Here is a 23,548-nt window from a genome sequence, read left to right on the forward strand (position 1 = left end):
TTACCTGTGTTAGGTCAGCTATGGGTATGGTCAAAGCGGCCAGGAGCCAAGTCATACCCCTCTGATAAGTCAGACCCCTCCTCGCATGACAGAAACTGGGGCCGTTGGCGTTTCCCAGAAAAGGCAACAGACCGCTGGTGCGATAAACAACTCCGGATTCAGCCGCTCGTACCCGATCTGCGCTGGGGGGGCCTGCTCATCTGCCACTTCACTCAGCCAATCCCCACCCCCAAAATCACATATATGCCTCCCTCGCTCTGCCCTGGGCGCGACTTCACAGGCCCAGTCTGTGGACCGGTGAACCTCGCCTGGAGGCACAGAATAAAGCACTCACGTTTCTCAACCTGCCTGACTCTCTTAGCCTTATTATCTCGCCTCAAGCCTTACAACCTGGAGCAGAAGCTGATAGAGCCACAAACATCTCAGCTACAGACTAAATGTAGAGTAGTAAGAGAGAGCGAAACTCCTGGGGGCCACATTCTTAGAGTTGGCCCCACACACATTCATGGGCTTTATCTCAAGGAAACCCACCAACTTCTCATGTGAAGATCTGAAAAAATCCCTTCATGGTTTTGGCAGGGAGAAGAAACGAGTGGTCATGTGAAACATACCCCACATACACAACTTGACTGAAAAACAATGGCTTGAACTGGAGGGGGGTGAGAGGAGGTGGAAGAAGAGGAAAAAAAAACCAACTTTCTCAGAAAGAAAATAAGGAAATTAATTTACCATTCCTATAAGAAGTGTTAAAAGAGATGCTTTTTTGTTTATTGTTTTTTCATTTTGTTTAAGGCAGAAGGAAAATGATATAGATGAGAAACATGAGTCTACATAAAGACAAAAACATTAGAGAAGAAATCAATGGGGGTAAAATAAAATCTTGCATTTTTTCTTATTCTTAATTGATAACTGTTTGAAATAACAACAGTAACAGTGTATTAACTCATTATAGCCTTTGGGTAAGTAAAATGAATAATAACAATGTTACAAGAGTTGAGATGAAGGTATCTACACTCTATGTGAAACAGGATAGTATTATTTAAGGGTGGACTTACATTAGTTAAAAATATATATTATAAACTCTAGGGCAACTAACAAAGACTTTAAAAAGAAGTATAATTTATATTATAAGAGAGGAGAGAAGATAAAATCATATGAAATGTTCAATTAAAACCAGAGAAGACAGAAAAAGAGATAGAAAAAAGAAATAAAGTACAAAGTCAACAATTAGAAATTAGTTATAAATATGGTAGATATTAATCTAATTATATCAATAATTACTTTAAATGTGATGATCTAAATACACAGTAATTGTCAAGAGATTAAAAAAACAAAACCAACTATTGTCTACCAGAAACTCACTTTAAATATAAATACTTAGATGAGATAAAAATAAAAGAATGGAGAAAGATATATGATATCATTACAACATTAATCAGAAGAAAACTGGAGTAGCTATATTTGTTTCAGAGAAAAAAAACTTCAGAAAAAGGAAGACTGTCAGGGATAAAGGGTATTTCACAATAATAAAAGGTTAATTTTCCAAGAAGACATAGCAATCCTTAATCTGTATGAATATCAAAATAAATTAGAAAAAATAATAAAACTAAAAGGAGAATGGATGACTATTAGAGTAGAAGATTCCAACAACTTTCTGACAGCAATTGAAAGATAAAACAAGCAGAACATTAGTAAGGATTTGGTTGAAGTCAGCAGCACTATCTTGATTTAATTGACATAGAATACTCCACCCAACAACAGCAGAATATACACGCTTCTTAAGCTCACGTTAGATATATACCAATACAGACCATTTTCTGGGGCATAAAACACACTTTAAGAAAATTTAAAAAAAATGAAAAGAAAAGAAAGAATGCAAAATATGTTCTTACACAACAATGGAATCAAACCAGGTATCAACAATAGAAAAAGTAGCTGGGAAATCCCCAAATATGTGGAAATTAAACAGCATACTTCTAAATAACCCATGGGCCAATGTACAAGTCTCAAGAGAAATTTTTTAAAAATTAAGTAAATGAAAATAAAATACAACATCAAAATCAGTACAATGCAGCAAAGTCAATATTTATAGTATTATGCATATATTAGAAAAGTGGTAAGATCTAAAATTCATAATCTAAATTTCCACTTTAGAATGCTAGAGAAAGAAGAGCATTGCAAGACTAAAATTAGAAGAAATAAATAATAAAATTTCGACCAGAAATCAATGGCATTTAAAGTAAGAAACGATATACAGCACCTACAAGCAAGCCCAAAAGCTAATTCTTTGACAAGATCAATGGAAATGGCTAACATCTTGCCAGAATGACAAAGAAAAAAAGGGAAAAGACACAAATGATCAATGTTAAAAATGAAAAATGGAACATCAATACTGATTCTGTGAACATTAAAGGATAATTAAGTAATAAAGTAATAATAAGTACTGAAGTAATAAAGTAATTCTAAGAACAATTCTTTGGTCACAAATCTAATAAGTTAAATGAACCAATTTCTTGAAAGACACCAGCTATCAAAACTGAGGCACAGAGAAATAGATAAGCAGAGTAGATCTATATCTATTCATAAACTTGAACCAATAACTAATAACTTCTCACATAAGAAAACATCAGATTGATGTAATTCTGACAAAATTTAAAGAATAAGAGTACCAATTCTCCATCACCTCTTTCAGAAAACAGAATCAGAGAGGCACTTCCTAACTCATTCTATGAGAACAACAATTATCGTAATACCAAAAGCAGATAAAGATATTACAAAAAAAGAAAAAGCACAGATCATATCTCTTATGAATATAGATGTAAAAATACTCAAGAAAATATTATCAAATCAAATTCAACTATGTATAAGATGAGTTACGCATCATGACCATGTGGGATTTATTCCTGATGTGCAAGGTCAGTTCAATATTTAAAAAAAAAAAAAATAATTCAATATAATCCACCACATCAACAGGCTATGGAAGAAAATATGATCACATTAACTGACACAGAACAAGTATTAGATGAAATCTAATACCTATTCATGATAACAACTCTCTACAAACTAGGAAGAGAGGGGAACTTCTTCAACTTTATAAAGAACATCTATAAAAACCAATATTTAACATCATACTTAATGGAACTTTCCCAATAAAATTAGGAACAAGGCAAATATGTACTCTCTCACTAGTCACAGGCAACATCATACTGGAATTCTTAGATAGTGCAATAAGACAAGAAAAAGAAATAAAAGGTATAAGAATTGAAAAGAAAAAAATAAAACTGTCTTAATTCACAGACAGCATGATCATCAATGCTTAAAATCCCAAATCATCTCTAAAAAGTTTTCTGGAATTCTCATTATTCATGATAGTTCTGTTCAATAAAGTTATGATGAACCCTGAATTATTAGGTGAAATATAGAGCTAAGCTTCTGCAAGACTCTGGTCACATTTTCATCAACTGATTGATAAATAAACTTGTTTTATGTGTGTTTCTGTTTAAAGACACACACACACACACACACACATATATATATATATATATATATATATATATATATATATATATAATATTAGGTTGGTGCAAAAGTAATTGTGGTTTTTGCATTTTTTAAACTTTTAAACCACAATTACTTTTGCACCAACCATATATCTTATAGTTAATTATATACAGTATTTCTTTATATGAAACACTAGCTGACAAGAGTTTGACATTTTCCTGACCCTGGACAATGTGATCATAAATTTCTTTGGCTTTTAGATTCACAATCATGGTGTTCACTACATTTTTGTTTATCAGTCATTATCTCACGAATCTAAACATTTAACTGCCTTTCCATCTTTTCTATAGTTTCATCAGACAGTATAGATATTACTTAACCCCCTCTAAAATAGCATCATATACAGAATAGGTGAACGTACTCTTCCTTTTTTCTTTTGGATGTACCATATTGTTGATTCAAAATTAGACTTACCACCAACAAAGTATAGCTCATGCCTGAATGAAGTTTATTTAACACACTATGAATGCTAGATAGCACCTCAGCACTACACTTGTCATTTTAAACAGTTAAATCACTAACATACAACATACAAATACAAAAAAAAAAAACCACAAGAAAAACCAAAGTGGCACTGAATGGGCTGCTGCAAAGGACACTTGTTTATAGTATGAGAGCTTAAATGATCAACCTTATCTAGCAATTTGCCACTTTATACATGTCCACAAATGACTGTGAGCAAAGTGGGAGTATTGACTTTTGGTTACAAATTAATTTTAATGAGTAGACAAATTTATAAATGCAAAATCTGAGAATAAAAGTTAATTGTTTTTCTATATTCTAGAAATAAAAAATTAGAATTTGAAAATCAAATATACAAATGACAAATTAACTCCTCCCCCAATGCAATACTTAAGTGTTAGCCTAAAAAAATATGTACAGAATCTGTATACAGAAAACTACAAAACACTGATGAAATAAATCAAAGTTCTAAATAAAAGGAGAGATAGTTCATGTTGATTATTTGTATAGTGAATATTGTTAAAATATTTATTCTTCCCAACTTGATCTATAGATTCAATGCAATTTCAGTAAAATTCTCAGGATATTATGTTATACCATAGGTACTGAGAAATTCATTTCAAAGTTAATATGGAAAGGTTAAAGACCTTGAATAACCAATATAACACTAAATAAGATGAACAAATTGGAAAAATCTCACTACTCAATTTCAAGAATTTCTATAAGAAAGAAAACATGGGATTGGTAAAAGAATAGCCACACAGATCAATAGAGCAGAACAGAGAGCCCAGAAATAGACCCACACAAATATAGAAAACTGATCTTTGACAAAAGCACAAAGTCAATTCAATGGAGAAAGGACGATCTATTCAACAAATGAAATTGGAATTTATATATCCATATTTTAAAAAATGAACCTAGACACAGACCTTACACCTTTACAAAAGTTAGCTTGAAATGAATTATAGACCTAATTGTAAAATACAAAACTCTAAAACCTCTAGAAGAAAACATAGAAAATACAGATGACCTTGTATTTGGTAAAGAGATTTTAGATACAACACCGGAAACACAATACATGAAAGGAAATATTTGTAGGCTAGAGTTTGGTAAAATTCAGACCTTCTATTCTGCAAAAGACACTACTAATAGAATAAAAAGATAAGCCAAAGACTGTGAGAAAATATTTACAAAATACATATCTGATGAAGGTCTCATATCCAAAATACAGAAAGAATTCCCAAGACTCAACAATAAGAAACAGACAACTAAATTTAAAAATGGACAAAGGTTGGACAAGGGAAACAAAAGAAAAAATGAACAAATGAGACTACGTCAAACTAAAAATTGTTTGCACTGCAAAGGAAACCATCAACAAAACGAAAAGAAAAACTTTGGATTGGGAAACTATATTAGCCAATGATACATTCAATAAGTGCTTAATGTCCAAAATATATAAGTAACTCACACAACTGAACATCAAAAAGACAAACAATCCAATTAAAAAATGGGCAGAGGACCTGAGTAGACATTTCTCCAAAGAGGACACACAGATCACCAATAGACATATGTAAGATGCTCAATGTCACTAATCATTAGAGAAATGCAAATTAAAACCACAATGAGATATCACCTCACACCTGTCAAAATGGCTACCATCAAAAAGCTAACAAACAAGTGTCGGTGAGGATGTAGAGAAAAAGGAACCCTCGTGCACTACTAGTGGGATTGCAAATTGATGCGGCCACTATAGAATATGGTTTGGAGATTCCTCAAAAAATTGAAAATAGAACTACTTATGATCCAGCTATTCCATGTCTGGGTATTTATCTGAAGAAATTCAAAATACTAATTTGAAAAGATATATGCACCCCTATGTTCATTGCAGCATTATTTACAATAGCCAAGACCTAGAAGCAACCTAAGTGTCTATCAATAGATGGTTGGATAAAAAAGACATGGTACATGTATACAATGAAATATTACTCAGACATAAAAAAGAATAAAATCTTATCACTTGTGAAAACATAGATAGACTTAGAGGGCATTATGCTAAGTGAAATAAGTCAGACAGAGAAAGACAAATACCATATGATTTCACTTATATGTGGAATCTAAACAAAAACAAAAACCCAAAATAAATGAACAAAGCAGAAACAAACTCACAGACACAAAACAAACTGATGGTTGCCAGGTGGGAGAGGGGTCAGGAGGATGGGTGAAAAAGGTGAAGAGATTAAGAAATACAAATTTAGATAAAATATATGGTGATGGAAGGAGAACTGACTCTGGGTGGTGAACACACAATGGGATTTATAGATGATGTAATACAGAATTGTACACCTGAAATCTATGTAATTTTACTAACAACTGTCACCCCAATAAATTAAAAAAAAAGAAATACAAATTTGCTGTTACAAAATAGTCATGGAAATGTAAAGTACAGCATAGGAAATATAGTCAGTAATATTTTAATAACTACGTATGGTGTCAGGGGGTACTAGACTGGGTACCCCAGTCAGCGGGGTACAAGATGGTAGAATTCAACCCAACCATATGTACAGATACATTAAATGTAAATGAACTGAATACTCTAATTAAAAGGCATGAGTTATCAGGCTCTGTAAAAAAAAATAAACTATATGGTCTTTATAAAGGATGAAATTTAAATATAAAGATACAGACAGACTGAAAGTAAAAGGATAGAAAAATATATGCCCAGAGAACACCAATCACAAGAAAGCTATTATAGCTGCATTAATATAAAAAAGAAGGGGCAATGCAAGATATAATGGGGGATATTTCATAATGATAAAAGGAACAATTCATCAGGAGGATATAACAAACATAAATTTATATGCTCTAACATACTTCCAAAATAAATACCCATTTCAAAATATCTGAATCCAAAAAAAATGATATAACAAAAAATAAATAAACAAATCCCTATCAAACTTGGAGGTATTGACATTTTTCTCTCAGTAATAGAAGTGTAGCAGTAAGAATATAGAAGAGTTGAATAGCACTATTAACCAACTTGGTCTCAATGACATTTATGGACTGCTATTCCCCATATATTTAATATCCAGAATATATAGTTCACCCTTGAACAATACAAGGGTTGGGGAACCAATGTCCCGCACAGTCAAAAGTCCATGTGTAGCTACTAGAGTCTTTTCAAGTGTACTTAGAGCATACACCAGAACTGGTTATAAATAAGTCCTAGCACATTTCAAAGTATCGAAACCCTATTGACTATGTTCTCAGAACACAAAAGAATTAAAATAAAATAAAAAACAGAAACAATGGTTAGTAAAGTAACATAGGTTTTAAAGGTATAAACTTTAATAAAAAAAAATAGAAACAAAACTATGACTATGAATTAAACGACCTAAGTATATATATAAAACGTATGGATCAAAGAAGAAATCAAAAGAAAAACTAGAAAATATTTGAAATAAATGATAAGGAGAGCACAAAATACCAAAATTTATGTGATGTAGATAAAGCAGTACCTAGCAGTAAACTTACAAGTTTAAATGCGTATATATAAGAAAAAAATTGAGAATAAATTATCTAAGTTATTAACTCAATTAACTAAAAGGATAAGAACAAATTTTAAAAAGTGGATAGAAATAAAAAAAATGAAGAACCAAAGCAATTTTAAAAAAGATTATAAATAATTTTGTCAATAATACTGATAACTTAGAGAAAATGAACAAGATATTTTAAACAAAGACAGCTTTTTGAAACGAAGAAGAAACAGAAAATTGAGCATCCCTGTGTCTTTTAAATGAATTCAAACAAATTAAAATCTCTTCCACAAACAACACTAAGTCCTAGTGGCATCATTGCAAATTCTTCCTTAAGGAAGAAATAATTCCTATATTATATAAACTCTTTTAGACAATAAAGAACAAAACATGTCACATCTGATTTTTGGGCCAGGATAACTCTGATACTAATACAAGAGGCAAACAATACAGAAAGAGAAAATTGCAGGATAAAGTCTTTTATGAGCATAGAAAGATAAATTCTTAATTAAAAATTAGGAAATACAATCTAGCACTATATAAATAAGATAATAAGACTACAGACAACAGACCCAAAAGGCTCAGAGAACTCCAAGGTAGAATGAAGTTCATACCTAGTCACATCACAGGTACAGTGTGGGAAAACAAAGGTAAAAAGATGAACTTAAAGGTAGCCAGAGATTTAAAAAAAACCCGGAAACTCTATGTACAGGGAAACGATGATAGGAATGTTACTTTCCTCATCAAAAACAATTGAAATCATAACACATGACATTTTTAAAATGCTGAAAGAAAATAACTGTCAGCTGTCATAGCAACCCAAAATCCTTCAAAAATGAATGAGGGCATAAAGATACTTTCAGGCAGACAAAAACTGAAAGAATTTTCAACAAAAATGTTCTACAAAAAACATCCCAAAAATGTCTGAAAGAATTTCTACAGGCTTAAGGGTAATAATGCCAGAAACCCAGTTATATCACAAAGAATAAACATCAGAAAGAATACATTTAAAAAGACTATTTAAAAAAGTATTCCTTTCTATTCTATAACATAAATTATTAAATCTTCTTAAAAACATTGGCTATTTAAATTAAAAATAAAAACAAAGGAACATGTTCTTTATATAATATATAGAAATAAAATATATGATGACAAGACCAAAAAGAGATGAAGGAAGTAATCGGAAATACATTGTCATAAATATCTGAAATTGTTTGTGAGGTAATTCAATATGTTTAAGATAGACTCTGATAACTTAAGGATGTATATTTTAATCTCTACAGCAACTGTTTTAGAAAAAATTATGTGACTAAAAAGTTGTTAGAGTAAATAAAATAGAATAATAAAAATAAACAAGATCATAATATATCATGACCAAGTGGTGTTTATCTCTGGAATGCATGGTTAGCTCAAGATTCAAAAATTTATTAACATACTTCACCACCGGATACAGGCAAATAACAGGTCCTCATCCTGCCACCTTTGTGCTTATAGAGATAATTGGAGAGGATATTTGGTCTACAAATTTGACTTGATTCAAAATAAAGAAAAAAATGATTTCAGAGCTTTTCCTTAGTATTTGTTAACTTAAAGGTAACTAACTACTTACTTTCCTAGTATTTGTTTACTTGCAAATAGATGGTTTTGTGGTTTGAAGAAGCAGAAAATAAGTACAATTTATACTAACCTATCTCTTCTAGGTATGATTGGAAGAAAGACAAAGGAGAAACTATATTACTGTGTATAAATCATGTAAAGCACCACTTTTATTGTGGGCCAAGAAATCTGTAGATTATGCTGCATTTAGGAAAAAAGTGTTTCAGATTTTCCATTTAGACCACATGTCCTATAAAAAATATTGTTTGCTTATGTTGGGAAATGTGCACAAATCTCTGGTCTTGTAGTTAAGAAAATCATAGAAGGAAAAATGGGGAGGCATATCTACTCCTCACATGAGAGAAGAAATTTTGAATAGGATTGGACTTGAATGGTTGAAACTCACCCTGAACTTGTCTAATATATTTTGGAGACTCAACTGAACTTCTCTGATGAAACAACCTGTGATGTCATTCTTGACTTAGTAACTCAGATTTTGGGGAAATATATTGCTGTAGGTTTGTGTGGTCTATGTTTTACCCTGGAGGAGGCAGGTGATGAAATCTAAGCTGAGATCAACTGTTGTGGATTTGCAGGTGTGGTTTTCTGAAAGACAAGTAGAGATTTTAAATAAGAATAAAAGAATATACCTCTCTCAGAGGAAAGGAAGGGAGGCTCTGGAGACAGAGGAAAACAATATGACTGAGGCTGCTCCTACAGGGTATGAAGAGCTTTACTTCATCATCCATCCATCCGTTCATCCATCTGTTTTCTCTTTATTTATTGTCTTATTTTGGGCTCTGAGCACAGTTGTATTTTACATCTAGTTTTGAGCTATTGTTTCCTCAGTTATATAGGAATAGTTACCCCCAACTCTACAGTGATGTCTGTTGTAGACTCAGAAACTTGTATGGTGGGGTTGGAGGAACTAAGAGACTCAAGAAGAAAGGAAAGCGTCACTCCATATTTCCCAGTCCCCTGATGCAAGCACAGCAGAAGCAGCATCAAATCAAGGAGATTCACATTCTGAGTTTTAGATAATGGCTGGCAGCACAGTAAGTATGGTCTAAGAGGAAGCAGAGACTGAGAGGCGTATGCGACCCAGTGGAGCAGCTGCCAGTAGAAGCAAGAAACAGTTTAAGGACTAATTCCCCTTTCCCAAAATAGGGAGGAAGGTAAGCCTAGCACTTGGGTTACATATGGATTATGTCAGATAATATATATTCTGCACATAGTAAGCACTGGATATATGGTAGCTATTAAAATAATAATAATAAATCTAAACAAATTCCACCTGGAACTATTTATCTGTGGAGGAATCTGGAGAGAGGTATGGCAGATCAGGGGGCCTCTGGGAATGAAGTAATATTATTTAAAACATCAACAAATACTTAAAACATAGAAGCATTGAATGCTAGAGCTGGGAAATCTCAAGAATTATTTTAGTTCAACCCTCTTATTTTACAAATTATAAACTGAGTCCCCAAGAGGTGAAGTGACTGGCTCAAAATCACCCAGCATTTGTAGCAGTGGAGCTAGAAATACTGACTGCTAATTAACTGTTTTGTTTTGTTTGTTTGTTTTTGTTTTTTTCCATTTTGCAAGAAATCATCCATATCTAACATCCATAAATAAATTAAAAAAAAATTCTTAATAAAGCCTATCATAGATCACAGATTTATCTTACTGAGGAAATCACTGAAAGACATCGTCCCAGAAAAGTGGAACCATCCAGTGTGAAATAAACTATTTTAGGGTTTCAGTGATAGACATCAATTCTTAATGAAAAATTTTCCCCAGAAAATCCAATAACGATGTTAAATTTTGTGAGTGACCTGATAACCTGATCTTTCTGTTATCCATGCTTGTACACTCATAAAATCTTACTGAGATGGTAACAGTGATGTCTAAACTTTCTCCACCCTACAAAGTTGGAGCCTTTGGGAGTAGGAACAAGGAAAGAGCCAGAAGCCAGTGTGGCTAATGCAACAGGCTTATAGCCATGGAATGTGGCGGGAGCTCCAACCAAGAACGCCATGAAATCAACTCTATACAGAGAAGCTGAACTTGCAGGGTTAATCACAATCCTTCCCCTTTTGGAATCTTTCAACTAGGACTACGTTTGTCAGTAAAATTTAACCCTGGGAAACAACTGTGCCTAACAAATAGAGAAATGTTGTCACTGTGGGGAAGGGATTGATCTCAACTTTCAGAACCAGGACTACAACCTAAGAATTTTTTTCTTTCTTATTACTAGACCTTTCTGGAAGATGGAGATGATATGCAGCCGTTGTCAATTCCAAGTTAGTAAAGGTATATGGTGACCAAGGCAGCTGTTATGCCTGTGTCAAATGATATACTGGTTCACTCAATCAACTCTTTCTATAGTGGCAGAGCTGGTTTAACATGCTCTCTCATTAATCCAAATCCCGGTCAACCTTTTAAATGAAGGTGAGATACAAATTCACTTGTCTCCTAAAGCTTATTATCCCGATCTACATGCTCCCTTAGAAATCATGTGTATCTGAGCTTATCCAGTCCTTTCTTCCCCAGAGGTTCCCAGAGATCCTGCCTATGAAAGTGTTGCTCACCTGACTTTCTAGGTCTTCTCTCTCTCTTCCCAGGTCAGACCTCCTTTACAAAGGATCCTGGCTTTAGGGGATGCCTAGAAACTACTCCAAACAGTGCCAAGGGTGTTATTCTGAGATTATAGAAAGCCCAAATTCCAGCAATAGGCGAAGGAGCTAAGGACAAATACAAATACTGAATCTAAAATGGTGTGAGTGTTGAGATTGAGAAGGCAAATGAAGACTAGAGAAGGAGACAACTGGACATAATTCAACTCTTCTTCTTTTTTTCTTTCTACCTAATACTTAGAGATTTAACTTTAAACAACTTCAGAATATATATATATAACATACATATATATCTCAAATAATTATATATATATTTTTATATATTTATATATAAACTATTTGACTTGTATCTTTAAATTGAGTTGTATATATAAATATATTTAAATACTAAATTAAGTATTTAAATTATATATTAACATATATTATAAATATATATTATAAAATACATATATATTTATATATATAAATATATAAATATATATTATAAAAATAAATATATAAATATATATTATATTATATATATATATATATATATATATATATATATATATATATATATAAAACTGAAATAGCTTCCAGAGTCAAAACTCAAATTCGGTACCTTGCATGGCCTACAATTCATGTGGGAGCAATCAAAGTGACTTGTTCTGCTTTATATATTAAAGACAATAAGGTACTCTGAAAGCTGTACCACTTGTCCCCATCTAGGTAACAGCACCATACCTGGGCCCTACATCCTTACATATTATTCAGACAGAACAATCTCCAAGGTTCTCTATACTTACCATTATCATTATCACTAGGGAACGATGGAAGGGTTGTGTTTGCTTCCTTCTTAGATGTTCTCTGTCTCATTCATACCCAAGACTTTACAGAATTCAGAGAACTCTCCTAAAACTTTGTCTATAACCTTTACCTTCCCAAGACACAGTTCAAAACCCTGCTCACTGCACTATCAAAGGGACAGCCACATCACGAGTACAGAGCTGTATGTCTTCTCCTCCCTTAACTTTCCCCAGCCAGCTGCTCTCTGTAGTGCCAGAATTTGGATTATAGCAATTCTTTTGACATTGCCTCTTCTGTATCCTTGTTTCCCCAAGGGAAGTCTAGTTTAACTGAGTGTGGATATTGGTATTGTATTATCAGTAACCAGATGGTCCAGAGACAGAGGGATGCTGATATATGTGGTCTCTGTCCTTCAGAAGAAAATGACTGTTGTTTCTCATGGTGCCTGAGATGCCATAGGTGTCGGCAGTATGAACAAGAACTTTCTTAGTGCAAAGCAAAAGTGACATATAATTGAGCATATACTTTCATCCTGAGATGTGTGCCGCCTATTGTCTAGCCAGCAGAGCTGCGGAGAGAGAGAGTGCTAGAGCTGTGATGGGGCATCTGATATTAGCTCAAATCCCTTTACAGATGAGTAAACTGAGGCCCAGAGAAGAATCCTTCTCGAAGGACATAAAGTAAGTAACTGGTGGACACAGAACTAGAGCACAGATTATTAGACTACTAATATAGTGCTCAGTTTTACCCACATTCTGGATCTCAATAATTAAAATATAATGCATAATCACTTCGTATACGTCTATTATATCTTACAGTATTAGTGAATATGAAATCAATATAAAAAAAAACATGGGAATACTAAGTAAGCACAAAGAAAAGTGGCACAGTGGCTATCACTGAATTAATACATGGCAGAATGTCACTTTTACAAGAGGACCCAGGAGCTAAAGAAATCATGTGACTTGTGGAGTGATCCGGTGTGGCATCTCTGGCATATCTGTGACTATATAATATAACAGCCATAGGTGAAATTCTTGATTGGCATCTAAGTTTAGAATACTGACATCTAGCTCTAGGAAGAAATTTTTGATTTTGCATATTTTATTGCTAATTTATGTTGCCAAAATTTATGGGGATACTAGGTTTGGAGAGGAGTATAGTTGATGCCTTCCTTTCTACCCCATCTCATTTGCTACTTCAGCAAATACTTATTTTACTTATATCATACGTTAGATACTGTACAAAGCCTTGAAAATGAAACATAGGCTCAGATAAACTGGAATCTTCCTATTGGCACTTATGAGAGTTTATGAGCATTTGAGGTAGGTCACAGAGCTTTAGGAAAGATAAAGATGTGAAATTCCAACTTTAACTCCATCCATTACAGATGCTCACATATTTGCTGAGGAGTTGAAAATTTTAGCTTTGAATAACATGACTTTCAGAACCTTAGACTATCTTATGAAAACTATCAAACAAATGTTTGCTAAGTACACAGATCAAGGGAAACTGTACTAGGATATTATTATAGAACACGGTACAACTGAGCTACGAGTATGAAGAGTAAATGCACATGGGAAAGAGGCAGTGTACAAGAAGGGGAAGTCATAAGTATGTCTGTTCAGAGAAGATAGGCTCCTTGAGAACCATGCAGGATTAAGGAAGCAGTTCTGAATGAATTATTTGGTATGGCCTTTGGGAAAAGGTGCTATTTTAAAAGGGAATGGGCTAGTAATGAGGAAATTTTGAGCAGAGAAATTAGTGAGAAGCAGTGGAGAACAGTTTGATCATGGAGAGAAGATACCATGGGTAGATACATTTTTTTCTGTGTAAAAGAAAAAGGCATGCTTTACCACTTAGGCACCAAAGACTGTACTAGTCCTTTCCATATTATATCTCAATTTTTGGTATAGTATTGCAAGACCTCTGTTTTAGATATGATGAACCTAAGGCTTAGAAAATTTCTGTAACTTGTAAATGGTCACATAATTAGCAATTTCCAGAGCTCAAACAGAGTTGTAGCTCATTTCCATGACACCCAGCTGTTAATTGAGATTTGACTGTTCCTGCAGCAGACCAGCGGGGCTTAAGAGAGGAAAGGGTCAGATGGAGTCATGAAGAGGCTTCATAGTTCAGATATTCTGTGGGACAAACCCTTTCATCTCCCCTATTTCCTGATAGCATATTTGGGTTGGTCCTCTGTAAGCCCTGAGTGCTAATAACTTTACAAGCATCTGAAAAAAATGAAAGCTTTCAAGAAATGCATTAACCTACAGATTCAAAAATTTTAGCAAGCTACATGCAGGATAAATACAATGAACATCACACATAGGTGCATCACAGTTAAACAGCTGAAGAACAGAGAGAGAGAGAGAGAGAGAGAGAGAGAGAGAGAGAGAGAGAGAGAGAAATTTTAAAAGCAGTGAGAGAAAAATTATCTAATAATATAGAATAGAACATTATCAACCACCCTCAGTTAATTGGCATTTGTAGAATATTAAATACATCAACAGCTGCAGCTGAATTTTTTCAAGTATGGAACATACACCATGATCGAACCATATGCTATTTCACAAAATAAGTCTCAAGAAACTTCAAAGGAATAGTTATATGTACAAAGTAGATTCTCTGACCAAAATGATACTACATTTAGAGAACGATAAAAATGAGATATCTAGAAAAATCTCCAAATAAATGGGAAGATAAGCAATACATTTCTATATAACCCATGGGTCAAACAAAAACAAAAACAAACAAACAAAAAACCCAGAAAGGATTAAAAAATATTTGAAATGCGGTGATAATAAATTTACAACATATCAAAAAGAGTAAGATATAGCTATAACAGTTCTTAGACTGAAAGCTTATATTATAAAATAAGACAATTTTAAATTAAGACCTAAACTTTTACTATAAAAAGCTAGAAAAAAACATGAGCAAACTACACATATAACTTGGAGTTGTTGTGGGTTCAGTTCCAGATCACCACAATAAGGTGAATATTGCAATAAAGTGAGTCACGCACATTTTTGTTTTTGGTTTCCCAGTGCATATAAAGGCTGTGCTTACACTATACTGTAGTCTATTGAGTGTGCAATAGTATTGTGTCTAAAAATCAATGTATATAATTTAATTAAAAATACTGTATGGCTAAAAATACTAACCATCATCTGAGCCTTCAGCGAGTAGTTAACTTTGGTGGAAGTTCTTGCTTGAACGAAAGCTGCTAACTGATCAGGGTGGTGGTTACAAATGTTGGGGCAGCTGTGGCAATTTCTTAAAATAAGACAATAATGAATTTTGCTGCATCAATTCACTCTTCCTTTCATGAATGATTTCTCTGTCAGATGCGATGCTGTTTGATAGCATTTTACCCAGTAGAACTTTCAAAATTGAAGTCAATCCTCTCAAACCCTGCCACTGCTTTATTAACTAAGTTTGTGTAATATTCTAAATCCCTTGTTGTCATTTCAATAATCTTCACAGCATCTTCACCAAGAGTAGTTTCCATCTCAAGAGACCACTTTTTTTTTCTTCTCATTCATAAGAAGCAACTGCTTGTGTTAAAGTTTTATCATGAGATTGCAGCAATTCAGCAATATCTTCAGGCTCCAATTGTAATTCTAGTTCTCTTGTTATTTCTACCACGTCTGCAGTTACTTCCTCCACTGAAGTCTTGAATCCCTCAAAGTCATCCATGAAGGTTGCAATCTACTTCTTCCAGACTCCTGTTAATGTTGATATTTTGATCTCTTCCCTTGAATCCTGAATGTTCTTAATGACATCTAGGATGGTGAATCCTTTCTAGAAGGTTTTATTTTGCCCACATCCATCAGAGGAATCACTATCTGTGGCAGCTCTAGTTTTACAAAATGTATTTCTTAAATAATAAGACTTGAAATTCTAAATTATTCCTTGATCTATGGATGTTGTGTTAACAGGCATGAAAACAACATTAATCTCACTGTACATCTCCATCAGAGCTCTTGGGTGACCAGGTACATTGTCAACGTGCAGTCATATTTTGAAAGGAATCCTTTTCTGAGCAGTACATCTCAACAGTGGGCTTAAAGTATTCAGTAAATCATGTTATAAACACATATATTGCCATCCAGTCTTTGTTGTTCAATTTCAGAGCACAGGCAGAGTAGATTTAGCATAATTTTAAGGGCCCTAGGGCTTTCAGAATGGTCAATGAACATTGGCTTCAATTGAAAAATACTGGCTGCATTAGCCCCTAACAAGAGTCAACCTGTCCTTTGAAGCTTTGAAGCCAGGCATTGACTTCTCTCCAGCTATTCTGAAAGTCCTAGATGGTATGTTCTTTCAATATAAGGCTATTTCACCTACATTGGAAATCTGTTGTTTAGTGTAGCCACCTTCATTAATTATCTTATCTAGATCTTCTGGATAACTTGCTGAAGCTTCTACATCAGCACTTGCTGCTTCACCTTGCACGTGAACGGTATGGAGACAGCTTCTTTCCTTAAACCTCACGAAACAACCTCTGCTGGCTTCCAACTTTTCTTCTGCAGCTTCCCAATCTTTTCCAGCCTTTGCAGAATAGAAGAGTCGGGGCCTTGCTCTGGATTAGGCTTAAGGGAATGTTGTGCCTGGTTTGATTTTCTATCCAGATCACTACAACTTTCTCCATATCAGTAATAAAGCTGTTGTGCGTTCTCACTATCCATGTGATCACTGGCTTGCCACTCACAATTTCCTTCAAAATTTTCTGTTTTGCATTCACAACTTGGCCAACTGGTTCAAGTGGCCTAGTCTTTGGCGTATCTTAGCTTTTGGCATGCCTTCTCACTAAGCTCAATCAGTCCTAGCTTCCGATTTAAAGTGAGAGACATTAAACTCTTCCTTTCACTTGAGCACTTAGAGGCTATTGTGAGGTTATTAATTGGCCTGATTTCAATTAGTTGTGTCTCAGAGAATAGGGAGATCCAAGTAAAAAGAGAGAGAGACCAGGGAAACAGCTGATCAGTGGAAGAGTCAGCACACAAACCTATTTATCTATTAAATTTATCTATTAAATTTGCCATCTTATATGGGTGTAGTCCATGGTGCCCCTAAAACAATTAAATAGTAACCTCAAAGGTCACTGATCACAGATCACCATAACAAATATAATGATAATGAAAAAGTTTGAAATATTGTGAGAATTACTAAAATGCAACACAGAGACATAAATTAAGCAAATGCTGTTGAAACAATGGTGCCAATAGGCTTGTTCAACACAGAGTTGCCACAAACCTTCAATTTGTAAAAAACACAGTATCTGTGAGATGCAATAAAATGAAGCACAATAAAACAAGTTGTGCCTGTACACCCAAAATGAGTAGAAATCAATGAAATGAGAAATTGGGATAACAAAACCCAAAGTTACTCTTTGAAAGGACTTGTAGCTAGTCACTGAAAACTACAAAATATTGATGAGTTAAACAAAGAAAACTTTAATAAAAAGATTTAGTATCTATCTTAATTGTATTAGAATACTCAAATATACTAAAAAAAATACATTTTCCATAATTGATCTATAGCAGTTTCTCTTCATCAGTTGACCCCAGCTGGTTTTGTTGTTGTTGTTGTTGTTGTTTTTCCCTTTTTAGTCAAAACTGACAAGCTGTTTCTAAATTTATGTAGTGATCCAAAGGGTTTATAATAGCGATTAATTTATGAAAAAAGAGAACAAAGCAGAACTTACACTATCTGATTACAAGATTTAATGCAAAGGTACATTTATGATGACAATGTGGTATTTGATTAAGTATAGGCAAATAAGACTAATGGAAAGAATATAACTTCCAGAAATAAACTCCCACAAATATGGTCAATTGACAAGATTGGTAAGGCAATAAATTGGGAGAAGAAAAGTTTTTTATTTTTCCTTTTTGATCACATTGTATTAGATCTAAATAACATATGAAAAAAAATAAGCCTTGATCCATAATTCACCTCATATTCAAAAATTTATTTATCTAGTCTAGGTAAATATGAAAGAGAGAATGATAAATCTTCAAGAAGAAAATATAGGAGAGTGTTTACAATGTTGGGGTAGGGAAATATTTATTAGCCAAAATATAATAAAGGAAAAAAATGCTGAATTGAATTTAATTAAAATTTAAAATTTCTGCTTATCAGAGAAGATCAGTAAGTAACTGAACAGGCAAGCCACAAACTGAGAGAAAATATTATTAATACGTATATCTGACAAAGAATTTGCATCCTGAATTCGTTCAATGAAAATAAAAATGAGCAGAGACTCGAACAGATTCTTCAAAATTAAGTTGAATAACAAACACATGTACATATACACATGGAAAAGTACTCAACATATTTGTTCATCAGAGAATTCAAGTCATAAAAACACACCCATTAGAATAACTAAAATATTGCTGGTGGGAGTATAAAATGGTGTAAGTACTTGGGAAACTTGTTTAACAAGTTCTTATATAGTTAAGTATACACCTTCCCTTTTATCCTAGTACCCTAAGTAATCACTTTAAGTAATTAATAAACAAACAAATAAGTAAATCCATGAAAAGATTTACGTAAGAATATTCATAACAGTTTTATTCATATTTGCAAAATAAAAGGGAAACAAGGCAAAAGTACAACCAAATAATGTCCACAAACTACTCAGCAATAAGAAGAGATAAACTACTGATAAAATCAATAACATGGATGAATCCAAAAATAAATTATGTTGAGTGAAAGAAGCCAGAAACAAAATAATATGTACTTTATTATTCCGTTTACATGAGGTTTCATAGCTGGTAAAACTAAGCTATGATAGTAGCAATCAGAATAGTGGTTACTCTTGGAGGTGGTGGTAGGGAGAGTGATGAAAAGGGGAATTTGGGGGATGATAAAGATGTTTAAATCTTGTTTGGAGTGGTGGTTACTTGGCAGCTATACTTGGGTGTGATACTCATTACACTGTACACTTTAAATCTATGCATTTTTGCAAATTAATTACATCTCATAAAAATAAGTTACACCATGAATTTTTTTTTTATTTAGACTCAATTCTAACCAAAAGACTGAAAAACAAAACAAAACAGGATATCTCATACACACATATTTTTTTCTTCTTAGTGTATACCTAAAAGTCTCTGACATCTTAGAATTCTTAAGTATTCTGAATCTCAGCAATATTTGCTAACACTCAAGTGATGTACAAACCTATGTGTCCTAATGTCACTAGGAAAAACCTGATCACAGATGTAATTATATGATATTCTGTTTAACACAGAAGGTAACAAAATTAAACATTGATTAAATATCTGTACAGTTATGTTCATAGCAGCATTATTTACAATAGTCAAAAGATGGAAACAACCCAAATGTTCACTGATGGGTGAACAGACAAACAAAAAATGATATATATGTGTGTGTGTGTGTGTGTGTGTGTGTGTATATATATATATATATATATATATATATATATATATATATATATACACAGAGGAAAAAAAAAAAAATGTATTTTTTTAAAAAAAAAAAAAAAATTATAAAAAATAATATATATAATATATATATATAAATATAAAAAAATGAATATACAAGTCATGTGTATTTTTTTTTGCCAATGTGTGTGTGTGTGTGTGTGTTTTTTTTTTTTATATATATAATATATATATATATATTATTGTGTGTGTGTGTGTGTGTGTGTGTGTTGTGTGTGTGTGCATATATATATTAATATTATTCATATATATTGCCTTAAAAAGAATAAAATTCTGACATATGCTGCATGTTGTAACATGTCACAAAAAGATAAATGCTATATGATTTCATTAGTATGAGATACTTAGAACAGTCAAATTCATAGGGACAGAATAGAGATCACCAGGGGTGGGGTGAATGGGGAGTTATTTAATACCTACTATTGGGTTGTTTCTGTTTGGAATGATGAAAAATTTCTGGAGATGAATCGTGGTGATGGTTGAACAACAATGTTAATGTACTTTATGCCACTAAATTGTATACTTAAAAATCAGTTAATATGATAAATTTTGTGTTATGTATATTTTACCACAATATTTTTAGTTGATTGAATTTAGCACCTGGTTTATCCCATTGGCTCGTTCTGGCTATTAAGTAGAACCTGGATGAACCAAAGAGGCAGGGTAATCGTCATTGCATGGAGTAAGCCTCAAATGCCTATGAGAATAAATCCTGCAATGCAGTTCCTATTATCATCTATCCTCAGTTTGGAACAAACACTCTGAATAGCCAGTTCCTGAATATGTGATATTCTATACATGAGTATACATTTTAAATAACTCTCAATACATTGTTTTCCATATATCTCAGTGTATTATTTTTATTTCATGTAATTTGGCTTAAAAATGACTACTAATTTGATGAACGTAGTATGGAAATTACTTCATTCACACCACATAGGTTCAAGAGGAAATAATCTCATTGTTTGTATTTTTGACAACGGAATCACACAAACATCCATCATGGAGAGGAGGTTTCGATAGAACCCCTGCATGCTGGTAGTTTAAAAGGTTTTCATACTCAGCTAACTTGTTATTAGAAGGTGAACTGAAGTGTCCTCCAGCCCAAATCCACATATTGAAGCCCTAAGCCAATGTGATTGTGTTTGGAGATAGGATCTTTCAGGAACTAATTAAAGTGAAATAAGATCATAAAGGTAGGGCCCTGATCCAATAGGGTTAATATCTTTATAAGAAGAGGAAGAGAGACCAGAACTCTTTCTGTACATGTGCACACACTGAGGGAAGGGCATGTGAGGACATGGTGTAAAGGTGTCCATCTGCAAGCCAAGAAGAGAACTCTGGCCAGAATCAGAATCATGATAGCACCCTGAGCTCAGGCTTCTGGCCTCCAGAACTGTGAGAAATAACTTCTGTTGTTTAAGCCACCCAGTCTATGGTACTATGTTATGGCAGCCCGAGTTGACTAAGACTGAGGGCATTTCAATAAAAAAAGAATTTCCAGTTTAAGGATAGTCGATAATTGATAATAAGGATTCAGAAAACTATGCCTGCTTCATAATGGCTATATGTCCTATTATACCACGCAATATTGTTAACATACGAGGTCGGACAATTAAGTTCACAAACTCATCCTAGAAAAAGTGCTACATACCTCATTGCTGAATATCTCTATGGCCACCTTTGAAGTACTCCCCTGGGGAAGCTATGCACCCATGCCAATGCCTAGTCCACCCTTCAAAGCAAGTTTGGAACTCTTTTTCTAGAATGGCCATCAGAGCTGTTGTTGTATTACCCTTGATGTACTGAATGTCATCAAAATGTCTTCCTTTCAATATTTCCTTTATCTTCAGGTAAAGAAAGAAGTCTTTGGGGGCCAGATCAGGTGCGTAGGGAGGGTGTTCCAATACAGTTATTTGTTTACTGGTAAAAACTCCCTCACAGACAGTGCCGTGTGAGCTGGTGCATTGTTGTGATACCTCAACTCCAAACCACGTGAGCCCCTCTACAGGATGGCTTGAGCATCTTTAAGACATGATGACTAGGACTAGTTTCCTACAGAGAGAGCATTTTGAGAGAGCCAAGGTGGAAGCTGTAATGCCTGCTATGACTAGTCTTGGAAGTCACAGCCACTTATCCAATAGATCACAAGGGGAATCTCTGATTCACACAAGAGTATGAATGCCAGGAAGTGTGGGTCACTAGGGATCACTTTGGAGCCTGGTTCCCACTCATGGTCCAACCTCATGCCACTTCTTATCTGGGGTCTTGCATAACCTCCCTTCTACTACTTCTCTCCTCCTCCTGTCCAAAGGAATCTCATTTTAGGCGACTGCAGGTCATGAGGGAAGGCCCACATTTCCAACTGTTTCTAACTAACACAATTGTCTGTTGTGCCTGAAGTTTTTCACTCATTTACAACTACTCTAAATCCTCCTAATGCATTGTTTTTCAATGATAGCTGTTAATTAGAATTACCTGAGGTGTGTGTGTGTGTTTGTGTGTGTGTATGTGTGTGTGTGACACACATATATACACACATATATAATATTTCAACAGCAATTCTACTCCATTAGAAGTTAGTGTTCCAACTCCATCCAATTCCATAGACCGTGATTTAATTGATTTGGAGAGAATCCAGCCAACATTAATTTTTAAAAGTGTCCCTGAATGATTTTAACATGTACGTTAAAAACCACTGCTTATGTTTGCAAACACAAAAGCCAGAGGAACTGTCCAGGTGAAGTACACAAATCTTAACTGTACAGCTCATTCAATTTTCACCTATGTCTACACCCATGTAGTCATAATCCAGAATGTTCTACTGAATCATTCTCTACTAGCAATGAAGGCAGTAGCGGCTACTTACTTAACATGGAGAGAGGGAAAAGCGAATATAAAGGAGAATGTGTGGAAACATGGAATAATACTTCAAAATAGTATCTTACTAGAGTTTTATCTATCAGATCGTAGGCTCTTCCTCATCTGTGTATTACTAATCTGTGTATCACATCCAGACCAATGCCAATCTCAGTGCCTCATGCATACCAGACACATAGAAAAGATAGCAGAATTCACGTACTATTCAAGTTTTCAGCCTCTGTCCTCCATCCAAAGAAAGAAAATACAAGAAGAGTAAATATCAAGATGTTAAGAACAGGGAGAAGGCTTAGAGACCATCATCCAACAGAAGTCTTCACATCACTAAAGAGACCCAACTGGGTCATACACCTAGTTAGTGGCAGGACCATGATTTGGTCCCAGGATGCCTGCCTTCCTGTTAACAGAACTTTTCCACATCTCAGTCTTCTGGAAAAACCAAGCGCTATTTTTAAAGAACCCACATGAGTTTCAGCTGTTAGATTGCTTCACTGTTGATTTAGCATGTAAACAAAAGAGCTCTGCAGTTCTTATTATCTCTCTGTGTTGAATTACCAGGATCCAATCAGCAAAAAATTAAAATATCATTAACTTGGTGGGGGGTAAGTGTGGAGAA

Source organism: Rhinolophus sinicus, linkage group LG15, assembly GCF_036562045.2.
Source record: "Rhinolophus sinicus isolate RSC01 linkage group LG15, ASM3656204v1, whole genome shotgun sequence".
NCBI classification, from domain to species: domain Eukaryota; kingdom Metazoa; phylum Chordata; class Mammalia; order Chiroptera; family Rhinolophidae; genus Rhinolophus; species Rhinolophus sinicus.